This window comes from Leptonotus elevatus, chromosome 11 (genome assembly GCF_054856555.1).
Source record: "Leptonotus elevatus isolate MCC_2025b chromosome 11, RoL_Lele_1.0, whole genome shotgun sequence".
In the NCBI taxonomy this organism is placed as follows: domain Eukaryota; kingdom Metazoa; phylum Chordata; class Actinopteri; order Syngnathiformes; family Syngnathidae; genus Leptonotus; species Leptonotus elevatus.
The window spans coordinates 21,572,133-21,596,512 of NC_141249.1; the positions used below are offsets into that span (position 1 = coordinate 21,572,133).

Consider the following 24,380-nt stretch of genomic DNA (forward strand, 5'->3'; position numbering starts at 1 on the left):
ACACACAACATTTATACTAAATAAGTTCTAATGATATTACTTTCATTTAGATGTATATGCTACTGTACTATACAGTACATTATATGGTAGTATACTTCAAGTATATATATAAAAAAAAAATAAATAATAATAATAATAAATTTGCAACGCTCCAGTATACAGTACTAAACTGTGCCATGTAATATACCATATTGTAGTATACGAACTAAACTATGCTATACCGTTGAATGCTATCCACCATACTTTAAGCTACTGTTTTGTGCTACGCTGCACTATAGTATAGATGTACAGAATATACATGCGCAATACTATCAAAGGGCTTGCATGAAATGGTGGGCCTACGTGTCATCTCGTGCTAATGCTAAAGTTTGCTAGCTGGCGGGCTAGCTAGCATTAGCAACAAGGCAACAGCAAAAAGAAACTTCTTGGCTGGAAAAATAAAACTTATTTGTACAATTTAGTGCTGTTGCTATCGAGTATTTTTTTTGTATGCAATCAAATAACCAAATCCCTTTTTTTTGCTTTACAAGTGTATTACAAAAACTTTTTACCCAATGACTGTTTATTAACTAATGATTGATGTTTATTTCGTATTTTTTAGTGATTAAAAAAGCATAATAATGGAGCAAATATCAGTCTGCTTTCATGAAGGACTACAGAAATCGGAGAGTAATTACTGTGGAGAGGCTGAAATCAGAGCATTAGGACAATTTTAAGTTCAACAGTAGCTCCAAGCGATTACTCGATTATTAAAACACTTGTTGATTAATTTCATTATCGATTACTTGTTGATTAATTTTGACAGTTCTAGTACAATTGCATTTGCAGCCTCACTAAAAATCATCATATTAATGAAATATTTGCTGACATTCCAACAATGCATACGCTAAAATAAAAATATGCAGGATCACTCATGTATAATAATAATAATAATAATAATAATGTACAAGGTCGCTGAAAGATTGAACAGTTTAGCATGCTAACTGAAAACAGGCAATTGTAATTGCTGAAAAAAATCTTCTTATCGGCTGGCATAATGTTGGCCGCCCTCCAACCTGAGAATCGCAAAATTTGTAACGTTAACGCAGTGTCAGCGCAGTACTTCGAGATTACCACGAACATTCTTGTTTTTTTGTAGCAGATAAACCGACGCCCACTACATTGCAACTCTAATCAGAGAGGACATTTGGCGGCTGCCTCTTGGGTGCCAATAGATTCCTGTTTGTTATTCATGTCCTGCCTCGTGTCACGACGGTGTTCCTTTTAAAAGGGGGCTGAGATGAGACTGCGGGGGGGGGGGGGGGGGGTGGCAGGCCGGCTCTCTGTACATAGTTTGCTGCACATTAGGACGGAGGCGGCGTGATGCTGCCGTTTGGTGCTTGCGACGGAGAGAGGGGGGAGCTATATTTAGTCTGACCTGGGTGGTCGGGCCGGGGAGGTTTGGGTGGGCGGTAGGTCAGGGAGGGAGGCAGGGGAGACAGGTGTAAGGGGGGGGGGGGGGTCATTATAGGAGAACACAAAAGCTTCGTAGTCAGCCGCCCATAACGACAACCACCTATGGGCCCCACCTAAGCGTCTATATTTAGCTCCCATTTGAGCTTTGGGATGGATGCATCATTAATCATTCCAAAAGTTCAACGTTTTGACCCCGTACCTATTTTCCTAAAATATGTTGGAGAAATAATAATTCCCACTCGGACCTTCTTGCGGTTACCGCTTCAAAGGGAATTTCCTTGATCTGGTCTTTCTTTTTCAGATTATTTTCAATGAGATGGAAGGACTCATTGAAATAATTCATAACGATTTAACAACTGGATTATTATGCCCACATCGAGTTGAAAGCAGACCATTTTGCTCCCCTCCGTGGATATTTGACTACATTTCCTTGATCTTCATTTTCTTTGAAATGAATGGGATGGGAGAATATTTCTGCATGTTCTGAAGTTCAGTTTCTGTGGCCATCTTGGATTAATCAGAAAAATGTTGGCCGGAGGAGTTCTGCCTGGATTGTAGATCAACTTCCCGTAGCCAACATGACGGTTTATTTTGTGACCAATCAAAAATTTATCCCACGCAATTGTCAGAATTATTCATCAATGAATGGATTATTATGCCAATCCCAAATTGAGAATTGTACCATTTTGCAAATGTCTATGGAGATTTGATTAGATTGATTTCCTTGATCTTGATCTTAATCTTCTCTTAAATATAATTTTTTTTCATGGGTAGCAAAATATTTATGCCAATCTGAACTCCTGCTTCTCTGGTTTTGTTTTATTTATCAGATTTTATTATATTTTTTACGCAGAAGGAACATTTGTATGTAGCTCAACTTTCCAAAGCTAAATTTGTGATTTTATTAAAAAATCGAATTGCAAGCACCATCCCACACTACCAATGGTGGGGTTTCCATCCAGCCATTTTTATTCGAATTTTCAAGAAATGCGAAAATAAAACAGAATGGAAACGCTAGCAATTCGAAAAAGGGCCCAAAATTCGCCAAAAAAGGTTTTTACGCTTGAAACGGGGTGGATTTAGAAGCAAAAAAAGGAAAATGCAAATTTTGGCTATGAAAACAGGTTTTGCAAATAAACGCTGGAAAGATTTTGATGTTTTGGACTTTTTATTTTTTAAAGCTTTTATGTACTCATTTTATCATTGTCTTCGATTTTTATATATATATTTTCTTACTTTCTGTGAAGAGTCTTTGAGTACCTTGAAAAGCGCTATACAAAATAAATGCATTATTATTATTATTATTATTATTATTATTATTATTATTAAAGACAAGATACATGTCGCACGTTTTGACCGGATATTACGTCATAAGTCGCATGTCCGTTTTGCGCATTTTCAGTAAATTTGCTTTTTTTTTTTTAAAACAATTGGATGGAAACCTGACCAGTGATTTATTTCTATTTTTCCCCCCCAGGCCCGGGGCGGGGGTTGCACACTATTTTCACTGCAGTAAATTAGCCGATGTGTCTTTTTTTGCAGAGTTCCTTTATGCGCTTCTCAGTTTGCATTATTTTGTTGCCAAACGGGGAAGGACTCTGTTGAGGAAGCAGAATGTCATCTGAGATAGCATTTTTCCTTCTTTTTTTTTTTTATCCGCCTCCTGCCTGCTTGCCGTCGATTGCAACAGACGAATAATTCCGAGCGTTTGATGTCGTCTCTCCGAAAGCTCTTGCCTTTTGCGCTTGTGAGAGGAATTTCTAAGTTTATGATGAAAGCGCTTCACAAGTTGCTCTGTGTTTACTGTTGCTAAGTGAGCCTCGGTAATTGGGCCGAGTTGACCTCAAGTTGAACCGTAAATTGACAGCCGGACCTTTCACCTTAGCCTCCTGTTCTTGATCTGATGGGGGGGAATGCATCATTTAACCGTTTGAGAGTAAAATGCTTGCTGTAAATGCGGGGATGGGCTCCTTTTTTTTTTTTTTTTAAAAATAAATAAAAAAATCTTTCTTTGGAGTTCAGAAAAGCAAGGTCAGCACGTCTTGAGACACTTTGCATTCTGGATGTAGAGATCACAGTGTGGTCTAAAGATGGCATTGTGGGGAAATGGAGGTTTTATCTTGGGAGTGGAGGTCTTACTTGCCTAAGGCTAAGGAAAGAAGAAGGGAGGATGGGTGTTTTTAAGTTGGCGCCATTTCTTAGGAAACGGGGTCAGTTTTTGAACAGTTTTCAGGTGATTATAAATTTTTGTAATGTGTTTATTAATGGGATTAAAGAATCACATAATTGAATAGAATGATACAGTTTTGGTCACAATTTTACTTGAGTTTGAATGGAAATTGTGCTGCTCAGCAGCAAGACACAAGAATATTAGCTATTCTTCGCAGAGGATAAAGCATACATGCTCAACTGTGAGTATTGTTATTACGCTGGTCAACAGCAAACTTTAATCGTAGATCATTTAATGTGTCCCTAAACGTATATTTTACATGGTTTAAATTGTCTTTACTTTTTTTTCTAGCACGTCAGACAGATTCAGAATTAAAAAAAAATAGATTTACTTGCATCTTTGATAAAAAAAGAAAGAAAAAGAAGAAAAAAAAGCCCATTGCTTAATGGCTTATAAAACTGCAACTACTGATGCTATTCATTAGCCTGTTAATGGCATTTCCTGTTTGCATGTTAGCATTAAGCTAACATAGGCTATATGGTTGTTTTAAACCAAGGATGGAAACTGGTTGCCCATCAATGTTCAATATTCTTGAGAATGAAAAGTTAATTGCGCTTAAAAAAAACATGTACAAACTTTATAATATCCTTTTATCTGTGGCATAAAAAAACATCGATACAATCATTTATTATATTATGATATAATACAATACTATACTATAAAACTATAATATTATATTATATTTATTTTGCCTTTCAATTGTGAGCTTTTGTTTGCTAGGGTCCATTAACACAAAATTGCCTTGTTTTACTTGCACCTTTAAAAGAAAAAAAGGAGGCGATAAAATCAAAAGTGAATTTTTTCAATTATTTTGCTTGCCATGAATGTTGAAAGGTAGATCAACATAATGACTTTCATAAAGTTTCCCCGGAGAAATGTACCAAATGACCAAAACGCAACAAAAAAAAAACAAATGCTACAACCACTGCGGTTTGTTGGATCCTGTCGAGGAAACCCAGCAGAGATGTTTTCTGTTCCCGCAACACGATTATGTTGAAATATCGTCTCGTCGTAAAAAAGGACTTGAGAGCTCAACGTGGGCCAATAACAGGACCTCCATTTTCACTCTTTTTGTTTTCTTGTGGACTCTCTTCTCTTCTCATTCAGCAGACACTTTTCATTGGAGCCGACCTTATTACTCAAATTTGATTGTCATGGCGTGCCTTTCCAATGTGTCCGGTCGGCTGAAACTGTAGAAATAATGACAATTTCAATGCATTGTCTGTGGTCATCCACATGGCCACACATTTGTAGTTTTTTTTTTTTTTTTGTCATAACATAATTAATGCTACTTGTTGCTAGGCAGAATTCATCCAGTGTCATCCTATTGCCCTTAGGCTCAATTAAAAACAAAAAACTTTTCCTTCTCCTTTAAAATAAATCTGCGTGCCTTGTTTGTGGTTCAAAGGGTTTCACGGTTGTTCATTTTGGACACAATCGATGCCGCTGCTGCTCGATGCAATCGAGACGAGCATTTGATTAAGTGGTCTATGTTTAAAGACCATTTTTTTGCAGCTTTGTGTGAATGGAGGTTGCTTTAAAAATGTCGTCGTGTGTATGTGAAATGTTCCGAAAACACAAATAATCTAGACAACAATTCCGGAGAAAAAGATTGAAGAGCTTGAAGGTGAAGGAATGGATGGGATGCATTCGGAATACGATTACATTTTGGAATCGTTTTTCATGGCGTTTTAAAGGCTGAATTGACGCCACGTAATTATTTTTCCCCCCCTCGGTTTGTTTATGCGAAGTCAAAGTGCACTATTACAATAACCTTAAATGAGATAAACAGATGCATGTGTTGCTGTAAAACGCACATAAGAGACCAATTAAGGGAGTTGATACAATATGCATATGACTGATTTATTTGTTTTGTTTCTATTTGGATTATTGATTTACACGCTCCATCTTTGCAGGCAATTACGATTTTAAGCGTCCCAGTTTTGTCTTAAGACAATCTTACCACGCACACGCAACAACAAAAGCTCCTTCCCAGTAGCTACTCCATGCACATTTTCTTACTGTGAGACCGTCTCAATACTTGTTGGCTTCACTCGTAAAGTGACTCGTACTAAGAAATTATTGCAATTATTTCTCATGGTTATACTGAAAGCAAATCATATCTGACATATCAACAATAAAAAAACACACACACATGAGGACAGTATAACATTACTCACGAGCATATATTCTTTATCCTCTGGAAAAAATTAACTATAACTATTATTGCAGCTTACTGAGAAGCTGACCCAACTTTCTGGGTTGTTTAATACCAAATGACCCAATTTTTGTCACCCAAGTAAAGGATCTGACCAATATTTATCAGTTGTTTTACACTAAAAGACTCATTTCTTGACTCAAAGTTGGGTCAGATTAACCCAAGTAAAGGATCGGTCCATTTTTGACCCATATTTGGGTTATTTTGGACCCAACTGTTTTTGGAGTGTGGCCAAGGCGCTCACAACAAAATGAGCACAATGTTAATCAAATTTAAGCAAAAAAAAAAAAAGTTCCACATATTTTTTTTAGGTTGGAACAAATTAATATATTTTCCATTCATTTCAATAGGGAACGATATTTGAGATACAAATGTTTTGAGTTGTGATCATAGTTGTGGAATGAATTACTCATAAGTCAAGGTGCTACTGTATCGATATAGACAATTGTATTTTTTTATTATTATTATTTTTTTTGTGTGGTCACTATTCTCCAAAATCAGCACATTTTTGCTGCACTAATTGTCTCGGTACCAAAAGCGAAACATGCAAACAGGCCTTTGGAGACATCTGCCTCCTTCCATTTAAGGCCGAACCACTCGGCCGCATCTTGCTCTATTGAACAAAACCCTCAACAGGATATGAAACACTTCAGGACCACATTTGCGCAGTGTACAGCGAAGACGGCGGCTACAAACAAACAATATACGCCGCGAATATAAGATTCCGTCTCAAATCCGCGCCATTTCCTCCGCTTGTCACTCGGTGGCGCTAAAAAGCGGCTGAGGAAGCACGCGACGCGACGGAGACGGTGAAATTGAAACCCATCGCAGGGTGACGCAATCTGCCCTTCCCTCCTCCGAATCTCTTTTCCCTCTCTTCCCCCATTTATATAGGACGAGCGCGAGCGCGAGGGCGAGGGCCCCCGCGCTCGGATAATTAGCCGCTCTTTATTAATTATGAATAAGAGCTGGTTCTGCGGGAGCCGGGGAGAAGTGGGCCCTCTCGTAGCGACTCATAAATTAAACAACAGAGTTTCCCGGTCTTTTGATTAAAGATAAAGAGGGAAACGGCGATGATCAATAGAGACCCGTTAAGAGACTGGCACTGCGGAGGGATAAAATGCACGGCGGAGAGGAGGTAAAAAAAATATGGAGGACGGACGGACGGACGGACATAAAGCATTCAGACTGCGCCGCCGTTAGCTTTTGGAGAAGTGGCCGCACGCTTGCGAATGTGGGAGGTATGAAAGACGTGCGTTGGAGTGTGAACTTTTTATGTCATCATCGACAAGGTGGGAAAAGCCTCGCCATCAGTCGGCATCCATCATCGCGTCGCCCACGCACGCGCCGCTGCTTCCTCTTTTTACATGGAGGAAAAATTACCGGAGCAAAACCAAACCAAAGGCGCCGTTAGTTTTCTAATGTCTCTTTACGTGGTTCAGAAGATCCTGAGCAGATTAGATCGACATGGCAGGCACATAGGATGAAATCTGATTGGACAAAAAAAACGGCGAGTTACGGTTCCTAAATACATGAAATGTTGTACATAAAGACCGTATCATAAACTTGGACAGAGCATTGCCATCGTCCACAACCACTCATTTGTACATTTTCTTGATCACGTATGCCGCTTGTTGCTAGGCAGATTTGAAAAAAAAAAAAAAGCATTGTCAATGGGCACAATTAAAAACTTGGAGATGGGGTTAGAGTTGGTCTTCTGGTTTGGCTGAGGCTCAGGTTTAGTTTTAGGAATTGGGTTTAGGGTATGTGATCTTTATTTTTGGGGTTCAGGTTATTAATATGATTAAGGTTGGGGTTTGGGTTGGAGTTAGGCTTTGTGGTAAAGGTTGGCCTTCTGGTTTGGGGTTGGATTTAGGGTTTGGGATTAGAAATGGTTTTGTGGTTTGGAGTTCTGGTCTTAGTTTTACTGTTTGGTTTTGTGCTTTTAATTCAGTTTTGGTGTTAGTTCTTTAGGTTTGGGGTTAGGATTTGGGATGCATGCTTAAGGTTGGGTTTAGGGTTTGGAAATAGAAATGGTTTTGTGGAGTTCTGGTTCTGGTTTAATGTTTCGTTTTGGGGTTTCAACTCCGGTTTGAGATTTGAGATTTTGGGTTAGGGCTGTTCTATAGGTTTGGGGTTAGGATTTGGATGTGGGTTTTAAGGTTGGGGTTAAGATTTGTTGTTGGGTTTGGTCTCTTGCTTAGCACTGGAGTTAGACTCTGAGACCTGGAAGAAACAGTCTGTTAAAATAAAATAAAAAAAAGAATCAAATAAAGTTCAAAAAGTACCATTTTTCAGTTAAACACCTTCTTGTGCGTGTGGTCGGGCATTTTTGCAAAATCACCACAAAGGGCCTCCTTTTCGAATCGGGGCAGTTAAAACTCACTCCAAAGCCTTTTTTTCATTCATTTGCAGGAAGTATTTTGTTTGAAATTTGACAACACAGCAGCAGCTTTTGCCTTTGGAGCTTCAAGCCCACACGACCACCGCCGGGGCAGCCCCGCACCAGAGAAGGGATTACGCCCGCGTATGAAGCACGCTAACTGTTTCGCAACATATGGACTTGTCGTTTGGCCTCCCACGTGTCGCCCCCCCCCCTCTTGAAGTTGAAGCCAAGTGTGCGATTAAAGAGCCTCTGATGGTCTGCCCGAGTCACTGGTACTGTTAATTGACAACATGTCCGATTACAGGCCTTGACTGCCGTCCAATAATTGGTACTATAAAAGTGTACAAACTCGCTGCCGATCAGATTAAAAACCCAAAGCCAATCTTTCCTTTCAGGTGAAGGGGAAATGAGCCTTAGCGGTATTTTTTAGCTCATAAGGATAAATGGAAAGATAAATGAATTTGTCGAGGTTGTCGCACTTCAATTAGTTCATGTTAAAAAATGAAAAAGTCTTTAACATTAAACGACACTTCCAAGGACTTATTAACTACGCAGACAGCAAAGACAACATAATCAGTTGGCGGCTAGTGGTAAATGCTAACATAGCGGTCTTCATCATCAATCTGGACTCCTTTTTGTTGAACTCTACAAAATGATTCACCAGTCACCCAAGAACCAAATCGAAATCTCCCTTGCCTTTTTGTTTTCAAGCGACAAGCACATGGCAGCTAACCAGTTGGTGGCTAATGGGAGTGGCTAACGTAAAAGTGCCCATTTTCAATCTCAGTCCTCCTTCTTGTCAGACAACACAAACCTATCGATTCAAATTCTCGACACTAGTCACATAAGATCCCAATTCAAATCTCGCTTTGCTTTTGATCACTAGTGACAAACATATGGCAGCTAACCAGCTGGTGGCTAATGGGAGATGCTAACGTAGCAGTCTGCGTTTTTACTTGGTGCCCTTACCAAGAGATTCATGACACCCATCACGTAATATCCAAATCAAAGTCATTCCTAACTTTTGATAACGAGTGACAAACATGACAGTTTACCAAATCTGTGATGCTAACGACGCTAACGTGACTCGCTACATCTCCAGTGACTGAGTTGTGCTGATGTAAACACATATTGCCAGTTTGCATGGCAACAGAAGCGTTTCAAAAGTTTGCACTTTAGACCCCCCCCCCCCCCCCTTCCTCAAACACTCTTCATCTCGACAAATTGCCAGAAAATCATGATGGTGAGTGAACATTACCTGTGGTTTGTTCCAAAACGATGCGGAGAAGAAAAAAAAACATCCCGCTGAAAGATTGCTGACAATTCTTCCACCGCAGGACACATCACTAAATTATCTCGAACCAACCTTGTCGCAATAATAAGTAGTCTACTTCTTTGTTGGAGGTTTTTCAGTGGTTTTCATAACCAAGTAGAAGAGTCCTCCTTAGTGGGACGACACTCTAGAGCCATTTAAGACATTTTGTTTGGTTTAGTGGGAAACCAGTTCTCGTCTCATCTTCAGCTTTGAGGGATAAAAAAATCAATCAATTGAAAAGCACCTGCTATGTTGATCAAGTTGTGTGCGTGCTAGTGTCAATCGTTTTTAGCTGTCAGTGGTGGGAAAGCACAAAAACCAAGTACAAATACTTAGCTAACATACAAACACTTTTCTGCTGAACTTTTGTCAGATCTCGTCGGATGATGCTGAGAGCTAAAAAAAAGTGTAGACCAGGAAGTATACAGAGGACGGATTAGAAAGCATTTAGGTTGCTTAGCAACTTCAGGAGTGTTAACTGTGCTGATGCATTTTGCCGCAGGTCTTAACAGCCAATTGCCACTTAGTAGCAGCATCCCTTTTTTTTTTTTTTTTTTAATCGGAAGACGGTACATTTACATGCGCAAATTAATCTGGTTGCTCATATAGTCTGAACGCTCCCACAGTGTTTCAGTTCAGCACTTTGACACTTTGCTGTTCTTGGAATTATTAAACAGTAGGAAAAATCAATCTATTGTTTTATATGACCATAACGGCAATGCCAATGGCCTAAATAGATGTGCGCATATTAAAAGAGACAGAGTAATTTTTTTGTTTCTCTCTCTCTTTTCTTTGATCCTTCCTCGGGTCTCCTGACAACCTCACGACGAAATATTCGGTTTAGGTGAACGGTATGGGATTTTTAATAGGTTTTAGGTGAACTAATGAATACACGCACACACACACGCACACGCACATGCACATGCACATACTCACCCACATACAAAATAAAAATTAATAAAAAATTAAATGAAAAAAAAGGGAGCAATGATGATGACATGTCAAATCTGTAAAATTACCGAATGAACAATACTGAGCTCTCCAGAAAAAAAATGAAAAAGAGACCGACTAATTTCTACATTTCCTATAATATAAATTGATGCCTTGTTGCCGTAGCGCCTGCTGATAATTAGGGAGGCAGGCCGCGGATGTCCACAGTAAAGAAATGAGTAAGCCGAACATGAAGGTGATGTCGAGGTTAATGAGCCAACCGTAATGCTTAATGTTAGGCCATTTCAACTTGTATTGATGCTCGCTTTCTCCTACGTCGCCTCCCTCACCCGCACCCGCACCTTCATTTTATTTCTGGGATTTACCAGAAGCACTTATTCTGATTAGCAGCTACTCGGGCGGTGACGTATGACCCGTACCGTACTGCAGCACAGGAAGGAATAAGTATGATGCTCTCCGATTGATGAAAGTCAGAATGTGACGTTTGCGTTTATACGTTGAAAGGATGCGATAAAATAAGAGCGCTGGCGAGTTCAACTGGCATCTGGCGCTCGTTATCTTGACCCGATCCGGCAAGAGAAGCCGCTTTGACGCTATCATGCGATTTTTTTTGTCTCCAGCCGCTTCGACCCGACTTGTTATTTTCTTCTTCCGTTTATTTCGCCGTGTCATCTTGTGCCAGCTGTAAAATTCATTAAAACGACCTCTTACTCCCCAGATTCACTCCTCGACCCCCTACAGTCCATCTTTCTCCACAATCTACGTGTCTCTTTTAAAGCCGTCATGACTGCCAAATGAATCCTAATGATGTTTTTCGCGTTCATGTAAAAAAAAAAAAAAAAAAAAAAAAAAGGGGGGTTTCCAGATTTGACAGATGTCCTTCAGTTTTGCTCATATTGGCTGCAGATGGAGAATGTTTGGCCAAGTAGGACTGGAACTGAATAAACACAGCTACTGAATGTCGACGGGGCTGCCTCATTACTAGTGTGGTGTCTCCGATTCATTCAAACCCGAGTTCATGATCTCATTTTGGAGGTGCCAAGGACCTTATCAAAATTGCTTTTTTGGGACAATAAAAACTCGGCAAATTTAGCTAACATGTTCATCCTGGTAAGTTTAAGCTGTCTCCGCAAACGGCAATCTTGATCAAAAAGTAATGTCTATGAAGAAGGTTTCACGACTTGGATCATTCTCTAACTTGGCAATGGACACATTTGACAGTGACTCATATTTCGCCGGCTAAATCGGAATACGGTGAAATAGTCGCTGTGTTGTATTAGTGCAGCAATGCCTCCCATAATCACAAAGGGAAAAAAAAAGTTGACAACGGACAAAGTTTTCTCGGCGGAAGGCGGAGGAAAAGCCTCGTTTCAGGGCTCACAAAGAGATGTCGGATGGCTTGCTTGTCAGCTGTAAGATGGAGGGGGGAAAAAAAAAATCCGGTTGACAAGATTCCGTCAACGGTAAGAGTTTGCTCTGTGTATTTTCCTCATGGAAACTTAAAAAAAAATAAAGTTCAGATGTCTTGCTTTTCTTTATTTATTACATGCACGGTCATTACGAATAGAAATAGGCCGATATGTTTTTCTTCCAGGGCCGATACCGATATAGTAGTCAAGGAGGCCGATAACTGATATTTGGAGCCGATATTCACTTTTACTAAAAGTGAAACTATAGGCGTCAAAATAAAGAAAAATATGAATTATAACTGATGAAATGTCTTAAGTCATGTGCTTTTTGAACAACTTTTCAGATTTGTAAAAATGTAATATATATTTTTTAAAAGTGTATATATATAAATATTTTCACAACTCTTCTGATGAAACATCGACTTAAAACGAGTTGAATGGCTTTGCCATGGCTTTGAGGAGGTCTCTTATCATTTTTCCGGTCACTAAGCAACTTTGAAGAGGATCATATCCATAATTAACATAAACTGAAAGTTGCTTTAAATCTTAGACAATAGACATCTTCGTCTTAAAATTCTTAACAAAAAGGTCAGGAAGCTCCCAGGATCATCAGCAAACAAAAACAAAAGGTGCACAGTTCCCAGGCAGTGCAGCATCTCATATCAAGCTAATTCAATATGTGTCTGGTCGGTGCTGGATTTCACTTTCCTTTCCTTTCTTTGGTCCTTCCTCGGGTCTCCTGACGGCCTCACGACTCTGGCTGGATTCTGAAGTGTTCGGTTTAGGTGAAACGGTATGGGATTTTTTTTTAATAGGTTTTAGGTGAACTAATGAATACACACTCACACGCACGCGCACACGCACGCACACACGCACGTGCACATACACACCCACATACAAAATACAAATTAATAAAAAAAAAAAAAAAAAAAAGATCAAATCGGTAAAATTACCGAATGAACTGAGCTCTCCAGGAAAAAAAAAAAAAAGAATATGTAAAGGCGAGGCCATATTACACAACATGTTGCTTCTCACAAAGCCCAGCGAAGTGGCCTCTAGGCTTGTGTAAGGCAAAGAAACCCCGGAGAGCTGTCAATAAACAGTCAGGCTGTTGTTGCACGATCAATCCTCGCACAGAGCATTTGCTTTGCTTTTTAATTGGCAGCCTAACAAATGCTCCCTGCTTTTCCATTTTCACATTGCCTTCATGTTTGTTTTCAAGCAAGAAGAAGCCGTTTTCTTTTTACATTGTTGCAGAAAATGCAGGCTAAACAGTCGAGGTCTTCAGTTTGCGGCTTGTTGAGATGCAAGTAGTTGAAAAGCTGAGCTGGAGTCGCGCCGAGGAGCTCCTCATAAGTTGATGGTGTGGCCTCATTGCGAGCTGTAAACGAATCTTTAAATAAATCTGATTCATTTGATTCCCATGGCATCGATCTGTTTTTGCCAAGCGCTAGGCGCTAAATTAGCCGCCCGGATTTAGCCTTGAAGAATCACATTCAACTCTGTTTGACTTCAAAATTAAACCATGACCAGAATATCTTGGAGTTGAATGACTGTTGATCCAAGGCAAGCAAAACATTGCCGGGGGGGGGGGGGGGCGACAGAGGGACAGAGGCAAAACTACAAAATTCTCTATTGATTGTTGCCAATAAGCATCAGCCTCAGGCCGCATTGTGTTTTCGGGGGGGGGTTAGATTACACATTTGTGTGTGCAACGTGACTCGCAAACTTCAAGCAGAAGTAGATCAAAAATGAGTGTGAGGAAAGCCGATACGTGCCGAGAACATCTCTTGGAATGAGTGAACAGAAGAGAAAGAGAAATTTTCTTTTAATGCATATTGGACAACAAAAGCCTTTAGCATTCCAGTTTTTTTTTCCCGGGGTGTTTTATTAGACTGCTGGAAAAGAAACATCCAGGAGAAACTAAGCAGTGTTTCCGCAGCGGTTTTATGGTTTGGGTCGTCTTCTTCTTTTAAAGGGCAGCATTCAGCATGTGGTTACATCTGTTTACTACTCAAAAGCCCAGAGAAAATTCACCGTCGAATAAGGGACGGGTGCAAAAAGCAGCAGAATATAAATATATCTAGATCACAAATGTAATTAAAAAAAAAAAAAAGTCACTAACTGTTGGGGTTTCCTGTAACACTAAACAAAAAACAGAAACTTGCACCCTGGGAATTTAAAAGTACCACCTAATTTAGCACTGCTAGCTTAATGCTATCACGTAACCGCCATAGAGGGGCTAATAATGAATAGCATCACGTGTCTGTGACTGCTCAGCGAATTTCGTAGAGCACATTTTACTCTGAAAAGACTAACCTCCAGCCAGTGTAAAATTTGCAGTTGGAAGAGCGTCAAATGTCCAGAGAAAATGTAAATTTGCCGTACCTAGTTTGAACATTTTGGGCAAAAAGAGGCGTGGCCGCCTTCCTTTGAACCATTCAAAAAAGCCATATGGTTAGAAAGGAAATTCAACAAGGATTCAAAATCTGGTGCATATTTAAGGAACCTTTTTGACCTTTTTGTTTTTAGTTGACCTTGAAATTGACCTTGTGCATCATGTGACCTTAGTAAAAAAAAAATTCATGAAATGTAATCTCTCATGTTCTCTAAAAGAAAAACGTGTTTCAGAAAGGCAAATGTTTTTATTTAGCAGCATTGACGAGTTAAAGCATCCATGCCCTCAGATATCCACTGAATATTTAAAATCGAACTATTGGTATGCAAACGATCAAAAAGTCCGTTTTCCATAATATTTGCCGGTTTTTTTTTCTATTGCAAGGACTGATCCCTCAAGCGTCATTCTAGGACATTCTTTCCTGTCTGCGTTTTATTGAATCAACCGCCTTCCGATGGAAATGCCGTCGTTTTTATTGATTCCATTCGTCCCCACGAGAGCCACTAAGTGACATTGTCGGAAGCAGCGCCGCAGCCGGCGACAGCTTACGAGCTTTTTACCCTGAGCGTGTTTCATGCAAATCAGTCAGGATGGATGTTCCTGGATGACTGAGCCCGGCCCACGGCATTGAGATGTTATCTGTGAAAGTGTGTCATGTCAATGCATTTAATTGTACGTGCGACACGACGGCCCTTCACAAAAAGAGTCAATCACGCGTGACGCGATTTCTTTGACTTGCCGCCAGGGTCGTTCGGGGCCAAGGCGCGAGCGGCATCTCTTTTTAATTTGTGATGTCGGCCATCACGCCTTTTGTCTAATAACGCAAAAGGCCTCTTTTTGTGGCGGGGCTCTTCACATGCGGAGCCATTGAACGCGTCCACTTTGCGTTCACTGAGGTCGGAACGACGTGCGGCGATGTTTTCAAACTGTAAGTAAGCTCGCGTCTTCTTCGCTGGCGGTTTTAGGAGGGATGGCAATTTCCAATTAATACTCTATTTTAGAATCCCAACTTTTTAAAATCGATTATTTAATCAAATATTTGCTTTCTGATTTTATTTCTTCCATTGCTTGACTGCAGTGTCAACTTCCCACCCGTAGGGGGCAGGTATTAGACTATTATAGTACGTAGACTGGAAATGTCTGTGTATATGCCGTAACATGATGACGGGGAATATTTGGGGCAAAAATTTTGTACTCGACTTATCTTACATAATTGACTCTTTTTTTTTTTTGCCACCCAAGCCCTTTTCACGATATTAGCTGAATAACTCATCAACTCAAGATGCCACTAAATAGGAAATCTGTCTAAATGTCAAAGAAATACACTGAACCCCCGTTTATTGCAGGAAATGTGTTCCCGATCCCCACATAATGTGCCACACAATCCATAACATTTTTCATATACAGTAGTTCTACCCTAAAGGTAACTGAAGTAATTAAAATTGTATCTCAAGGCACCAATGCAAACTGTAAAAATCCATAACCCACTATCAAAAACATTATTTTTTTGTTGTTTTTTAAATTTAATAATTTTTTCCAAAATGCTTCGTTTTTAGTTTAGTTCTTATTAGTTTTACTATTTATTATTATTATTATTATTATTATTATTATTATTTTAATTTAGTGTACTACTTGTGTGCAACATTAAAAAAAACATCACAGTAAATATTGTGTAGTATTTTAACGGCTTATTAGGGTCACGTACAAATATATATTTTTAAGAGGGCGGGGGCAATATTCTGAGAAAAAACTCGCAAATTTGCCACTTTATAAACTAAAGAAATATTTTTATTTTTTTTAACTACTATTTACAAATCAAATACTAGTACTGCATAACGTTCCCCAGAGTTTGAAGTACAATTAAGTGCAGTGCATAATTGTTCTTCTAAATTTAGATGCATCACAAGTTGCTAACGGTCTCGCTTGTCATTCCTTGTTTGACAAGTTGCCAACTTCTGAATTGCATTTATGGCTTGAATTCCCGCTGAGAATTATTCCACACACAGCACTAACAAGCCACTTGCTTTTATCTGTGAGTCAAATTGGATGGATGGACGGATGATGGTTGGACGGATGGTTTAGTTTAAACTAAGCTAAGTTTAGCCTGGGTTAGAGTCTTCATTGCTTCTTTCGATGCATTAAAAAAAAAAAAAAAAAAATCTGTAAAATGTTATTTTTCTAAATTAATGACATGAGAGGAGCTTAAAAGTTTGTTTGTTTTGCATTTACGTGTCAAAATACGAATATTCTAAATATGTTTGGGGGGGGGGGGGGTGGGGTTACTTGCCAGGTTTGAAAACCTCCCTCCAGGAGCCGTCTCTGTAAGCTCACACCCGACTTATATCTCCCTCACCTTCAGCTTTCAAAGCTCCTCACGCCGCAGCAGCCGCCTTCCAGCCAACCCCCCCCCCCCCCCCCCCGTGCGAAAACCACAACCGAATCCACTTTGACAAACAGATCCTAAAGCCTCGAAGCGGCGGGAGTGTAAAATGTCAGGCTTGCGGCAAAAAAAAGAAAAAAAAAGAAATCACGGCACTTTGGAAATAGACGTGGCCTTTAGGTTCTCAAATCCCGTCAAATGCATCTCGGAGGTCGACTTAATTTGTTGTGATGGGATGCAAGCAGGGAAAGGAGGGAGTGTGTGAGAGGGAGGTAGAAGCAGTGGTTTGACGCAAGCTGCACATAAACGCTGTGGATGGAGACATATGCGGCTGACTTGGCAGCCTCGGCCTCTGATTAACATGCTCCTCAGACACGGCGGTGGGGGATCGAACCCCGCGCACAGCCCGGACTCGCGCCTCCGCCGTGCACGTGTGTTTGTTTCTCGTTGTTTTGATGGCTTGAACCCAGCTGCATGCGCGCGCACGTGCATCTCTTTGTTGGCAGCCTGCGTGATTGACACCGCAGCGGCGTGTGTCTCTATTGCCACACGAGGCGTGACATTCAAAAGAGATAAAAGCAGCAAAAATAAAAAGGAGCCCAGAAAAATGATACAGGTGGAATAGTTGGCAGCGAATTGGAAGGCGAGCGAGGTGGTGGCGGGCGATCGAGATTGAGGGCGTGAAGGTGAAGCGGCTTTGAAAGAGATTCACGGGATGACTCATGCAAATGGCCGTCTCCGGCGCTTGCCTTCGCTTTTCCTCCCGGGTGCGTTTTTAAAATTGCATCGCAATGCTGTTTATGACGGGGGGGGGGGGTGGAGCTCTTGGCGTGGTTATCGTCCTGTGAGATTGCTGAACACAGCTGCGGGACACGTCGTGGTGCGAATGCCGCGTTCGCGTCTCGGCCGCGTTCCGCTACAAAAAATATCGAAATTCCGCCATTCGGGTTCTGTGACGAGGCGGCATGCGGTCTGATTTTCCTCGGGCGTCGTCCCGATGTGGATTCAAAACTGGCAGGAAATTGTGTACCTGCAGCGGGTAGTCGCCCGCATAGTGCGCTGAAATGCACTGAATCCATCCACCCAACATTTGCCAACCAATTAGCATCCATCATTTGCAAATAAAGTATCCATCTATTATTTGCTATCCATCCATCCATCCATCCATCCATCCATCATTTGTCAATCAAGTATCCATCATTTGTCATCCATCTATCTCTCATTTGCCATCCGTCCATCCATCATTTGCCAATCAACTATCCACCCATCCATCCATCCGCCAGTCAACTATCCGTCCATTCTTACATAATCCATAATTTGTCAATCAACTATCCATCCATCCATCCAACTCTAATTTGCCATCCATCCATCCTTCTTTAATTTGCTATCCATCCAATCATCCATCTCTCATTTTCCATCCATCCATCATTTGCCAATCAACTATCCATCCATTCTTACATAAACCATAATTTGTCAATCAAGTATCCATCCATCATTTGCCATCCTTCCAACATCTGCCAATCAACTATCCATCCATCCAACTCTAATTTGCCATCCATCCATCCAACTCTAATTTGCCATCCATCCATCCAACTCTAATTTGCCATCCATCCATCCAACTCTAATTTGCCATCCATCCATCCAACTCTAATTTGCCATCCATCCATCCAACTCTAATTTGCCATCCATCCATCCATCTTTAATTTGCTATCCATCCAATCATCCATCTCTCATTTTCCATCCATCCATCATTTGCCAATCAACTATCCATCCATTCTTACATAAACCATAATTTGTCAATCAAGTATCCATCCATCATTTGCCATCCATCCATCATCTGCCAATCAACTATCCATCCATCCATTCAACTCTAATTTGCTATCCATCCAATCATCCATCTCTCATTTGCCATCCATCCATCTGTCTGTCCGTCTATCCATCCGTCTATCCCAGCTAACTTTGGGTGAGAGGTGGGTTGCAACCTCGAGTGGCTGCCAAATTGAGCCGTCCTCAAATCCCTAAGAATCCAAGGATCTACTATGTCTGTCCATCCATGGATCAAATCAGATTACTCTAATGCGTCCAAAGTGTGAGTCATCAACTTTTCATTTCTTCTTTTTCATGATGGACTTTGTCTCTACTTGCATAATCTGGAACTAATTTATGCACAATAATTTATGTCCTCAGCGATACGCTAGCCAAATAATAACATCAATAGTGGTTCTGTCTTCCCATAGAACTGTTTTCTTGGCATTAGCAAAGTTTCTGTATTATTTATAACAATGTTGGAAATAACCACCGCGTGTGTGTATATTTTTTTCCGTTATTGACTTCACACAAAGCCTCTCTCCGCAATTGTGACGGATGGATTTGCTTTTAGCCTCCCGTCAGTCTCAGAGTGTGTTTTCTTTCCATGGTTAATGCAGTGACGCTGGATTCCTCCTGCGTCGCTGGTTTGAAGAGTGATTTATGGCCTTGGCCCCCCCTGACCCCCCCCCCCCCTGACCCCTGACCCGCTAATGACGCTTGTAAACCGGGAGAGAAGCCGAAGGTCGGGGGCCTATCTCCGCTGCCGTGATGTCACCGAATGCTTCGTACCCGTCTCGTGCTTTGCGGGTCGGATCAGAGCCGGCGCTGTCGAGAAGGCGTTAAAGATGAATGAATCATCATATGAAAGTCGCGTGGAGGGTCGGCAAATAAAAGGGAATCGGATAAAAAACCCCGATCTCAGCTTTTTATGCTTCACTCCCCTGAAACATAGACCGCTAATTAACACAGAGACACGGACAGAATGTCTTTTGTTCTCCTCCCGCGACACGGCGACGACAGATGCTTTGTTGCCCGGCGTCTCGCCAGCTCTAATTCGGAGGCTTGTGAAGGTTAATGACGGCGACTCGACGCCAACGAGAGCGCCGGTTAACGCTCCAAGATATCCATCAACAGTTTTCTGTTACATTACTGCACGTTTGGAACTCTTAATAGGACATCGACGATGATCTTATTCCAGCGTCAACCTTCAAGGCAGATCCCCCCCCCCCCCCCCCCCCCCCGCAGGTCCCACGGTGGCGTTCGTGGAAAAGTGGGAAGTCGGGGTTTTCCGACTTCACGCCAGTAATCGTGCACTGGGAACGTCTCTTTGAACTCGGGCACCCGAGTTACGAAGTCGGAATTTAGAAAAAAAAAAAGGATCCGGACTCAACAATGGTGACCTCCATGGAGAAACAGACCGTGAATTATTGGTTGTTTAATTTAGTAGCAACGGGATTTGGAATGACTGCGTTAACCAGGACGACAAACAATCTATCGGAATCAGCCATCTTTGTTGTTTATTTGCCTCGAACGGTTTGAGGTCGGAACTCGGGCAATCCAAGCGGGATAAATAGGACTCCCCACCTTCCTCGAACGCAGCACAAGTCTGATCGAATGTTTATATGCTATACGTCTCTGTTAGCCGGAGGTGATGGGACTCGAACTTAGAACTTAGAACTTAGGACTCGACTTGACTTGAACTACATCACTTGAAAGGGTCTTGCTGTTTAAAAATCTACATTTTTAAAGATTGTCAGTCATTCAAGTTTTAGCCAAGTTTTAGTCCCAAGTGCTAAAACTGGCTCACATCGAGCTCAAGTCAGGCCATGCAACTCGAGTCCGCTACCTCGGGTTTTCATGATCAAACTGGGGTTCTCGGATATCGGAAACATCCCGAATTTTATCCCCATTTGGAAGAGGCCTGCTTCCGCTCTCAGGATCCTTCATTTTCACGTTTTCTTTCTATAACAACGTTGCCTCTCAAGAGCGCGGAGACGAGATCCGGATGCGTCGTCGAGAGTTATGTGTTTTTGTCCTGTTGCGCACCCTCCAAATATGTTCCACGTCGGGCAGTGTGATCTGTGGCGCTGCATGGGAAAACGCGGCGGTCGGAACGCGAAAGGTCACCCCTCATTTTTCATCTTCCGTGCACGCCTGCCCTCTTTTTCTGCGCTCAACCTTTTCTCACCCTCCCCCCTCTGCTCTTGATGCGTGCGATGATGTTATTGGGGGCGCCAAGGTTTCGCGGCCATGCAAATATGGCGTAAACCAAAAAGCTGGCTCGCTGGCGTCTCATGCAAAGGAGAAATAAATCATACGGACACACGCGTGTCCGGGGGAGGCCCGTTGTTTTATCACTTCAGCCTTGCGAAGGAGATAAAGGGAACACTCTGTAATTTTTCTAATCAAAATGGCAGCACCAGATGCCTGAGGATGTCCAGTAGATAAGCGGGCGAGAATGATGGCGGCTGTGGCGAAAGGTCATACGGCTTTTAGTAGACAACAAGTAACATTTTGTGGCGAAATCGAAATAAAGTGACCCACGAGCACATGAGAAAACATGAATGATGAGGAAAATCTTGCAAATTCAAAGCGTGGGTTTGTCTTTCTGAGATCTCCCACGGTCAGCTGGTGGCAAAGGACATTTTTTTCCCACTGAATAGAAGTTTTTTTTTTTAAGGTAAAAAAACAACAACAAAAAAACAAATATATTTTTACCTTCAACAAGTGAACTGTTTGAAAGTATTTTTTTTATATACATTTGAACGTAATCGCAAACAACGTTCGAATAGAATCGCAAGTTGGTTCGAATGTAATCGCAAATACGTTCGACTATAATTACAAATGCGTTTGAACGCACTCCCAACGTAATCGCAAATACGGTCGAACATACTTGTAAGTACGTTTCAGCATAGCATATTTTCTCATGCCGTGGAATACTTGAACGTGCGAGTGGGGGAAAAAAAATGTTTGGGAACGTTATACCAATATTTTTTAAATGGAAGTAAAAACATTGTTTATTTATAACTTTTATTATTTATTATTATTATGTCTGCAGTGCATGATTTAGGTTCGGCATTTTGCCCCCCAAAATGCAACGGGGTATTGACTTGCGCATGCGCGAGTATGTGAGTGCGTTCGAACATATTTAAAGGGATAATTCACTCATTTTGCATTTCAGAAGTAAGAAGATAACATTTTGTCTATAATTGTGATAACTTAATTAAATTAAGACCTTTAAAAGCCCATTTTTCTACTTGCTGTCGACCGAAGATGACATCACGCATGCTGAGAAAACGGGTAACGACCAATCGTGGCTCATTTTGCTAACGTCACATGACTAAACCCAGAAACTAGACTCGCTGTCATTGGTCGTTAAAAATAATGAAGCTATCAAATAAATTCTGGACAAAATATGAACTTTTTACTGCTGAAAAATGGTTCAATGAGTCAAGTAGCCCATTAACTACGTTTGAACGCACGCACGCACATACACATACTCACCCACACACACACACACACAAAAAAAATAAATAAAAAAAATAAAATAAAAAATAAAAAAAATAAATAAAAGAGCAATGATGATGACATTTCCGAATAAACAATACTGAGCTCTAAAAAAAAAAAGAAAAAAAAAAAAAGAAGAAAAAAAAAGAAAAAAACTACGTTTGAACGTACTTGCAAATACATTGAAATGTACTTTCCAGTCAAAAATATTTACTCCACATTGGCAGTTCCGTGTGAGCCCATTTTGCAGCAAATTTGCAATAAAATAGCAAATAATATATTCCTGCCCATCTCTTACAAACGCGTTTCGTCACTCCCCCGTGAGTTACAAATAAGTCGGCCACGTTGTATGGACTCAAGTCTGAATAGTTTTAAGATCTTCCTACTATTATTTGGTACGGTCGAATCATTGAACTCAGAGGTACGCTTCATTCATCAAAAGTTGAAATCGAAGTATTCTCCGCTCACTGTACAACGGTCTGTTTCTTTGTCTTTTTCTGCCTCTCTCATTCCGTACATTTTTTGGCCTCGCCGGCTTTATATCCGCTGCAACTCCCCCTCGCTATGTTGAATGCCTTACTTGTATCCCTCACGCTCTCTCACCTCTCTTTCTCTTCAGCGCTGCCTGCCATGCTGCATTGTTTTTGTCATTTCCATTTTCCTCGCTCGCCCTCTTCCTACACTTCCACCGTTTTTTTTTTTTTTTTTTTTTTTTTTTTCTCTCTCGTCTTTGCCTTAAATCCGCCTGAATCCTCCCAACTCATTTCATTCCCCGCTCGGCACGTCCCGGCTGCTCATCGCGTCATTTGTTATCTGTGATCCGAGTAGCATCCGGCTATCATCTGCCCGTGATTGCACACTCTCCATAAAGCAGCCTCTCCACGCTCGCTAACATGACAATTAAGCCGAGCTCTGGGAAATCTGTTGGGTGTCTTTTAAGCTCACATAAAGTAAATGGAACAATGGAACAAGCGTCCATGGCTTACTTTATATCCTATTACGCATATGCTCGTAATTCTCAGCTGTGTAAAAGTCTGAAGGTTGTCAATGCGGGCCGGATGCTAAATCACTCTTTGGAGGTTGTGTGTGACATCATAGAACCTTGAAACCTCAGCTCAGCGACCCTCGCCGCTTGTTTTGATACAATGCAGTGCTGTTTTTCTTAAAAAAATGCTTTAAATTAGGCTGGAACCGATTAATGGCATTGACATTCATTTCAATGGGAGAACTTGATTTGATATAAGTACAGTAAACTGAGTAACAAGCAAATTCAAGGTCCAATGCATTTCAATTCCATCTTTTCTCTCAACATTTTAATTAAATTAATAATTTTACGAGGGTTGTCAGCCGATTAAATTTTTTAATCGCACGTTTTATCCGTTCTAAATGTTCAATAAAGTGTGCAGTAATTTTTTTTCTAAGTTTCATACTCCTGTTAACATAAAAGTAGGAAAAAATGTTAAATTAAAAGAAATATGGCTGCATCTTTTAGTCATTGAGCTGTACTGTAAAAAACAAAACAAAACAAAAAACTAGTGTAATATTGCTTTGTGTTGAGGTCAAATTTTTGCCACGAGATGGCATCATTGCATTTGTAAGACATTGGTGACAGCTCAGTGCATTTTTCTTTTCATATTAAGAGCTATCTAATCTTTAACATGAAGTAACTTGTGAAATTCTGTAGATTTTTAAAATTGTAAACTACAACTTGACCCCAGTCTCCACAATATACTGTATATGCATTATTATGAAATTTATTACTACTAAATTTTGACGTGGACGTGTCTGCTGCGTTGCGACTGGAATTCCCCCAGTACAGGCTTTCCAAGTAAGGGGCGGTCATTAATCGCACGTTTAAAAAAAAAAATGGTGGTGTTAAAGGAACTTTAAATTAACTCTTAATTACGGCACTAATCTTGACTGTGATGAATCACTGTTTCCATTTTCAAAGCAATTATTAAAAGTCCATCAAAAACTACCCAACAAATTCAGTTCAATTGTTACAAAATGAGCAGACCATTCAGCGCCATTAACTGCTTTAATGTGAACTCTTTCCATTTTTATGTGCTGTTGATGTTATGGAAGAGAAATGAGTCATTTCAAATCTCATTTTGTAGTCAAATCAGGGCCAGCTCACCGGGGGGGAGCCAGGATTTAATCAACCATGAAAACAAATTTACTTTCTAAATAAATAACTGCAATTATACATTTTAATCAAGAAATAACAATGTGCCCTTGTAGCTTTTTAGTATTCATCCCATTTACGTAATAAATAAAATAAATAATCGTCTTTATCTGGAGGAGTTCTGTTTTGCTCGTTAT

General features: G+C 40.6%; 1 protein-coding gene across 2 annotated transcripts in view; it reads left to right on the plus strand.

Annotated features, from left to right (window-relative positions):
- sema6bb (sema domain, transmembrane domain (TM), and cytoplasmic domain, (semaphorin) 6Bb) overlaps nucleotides 1–24,380 on the plus strand; it is a 157,845-nt gene that overhangs the window by 47,289 nt on the left and 86,176 nt on the right. The gene's annotated exons all lie outside the window — the stretch shown is intronic.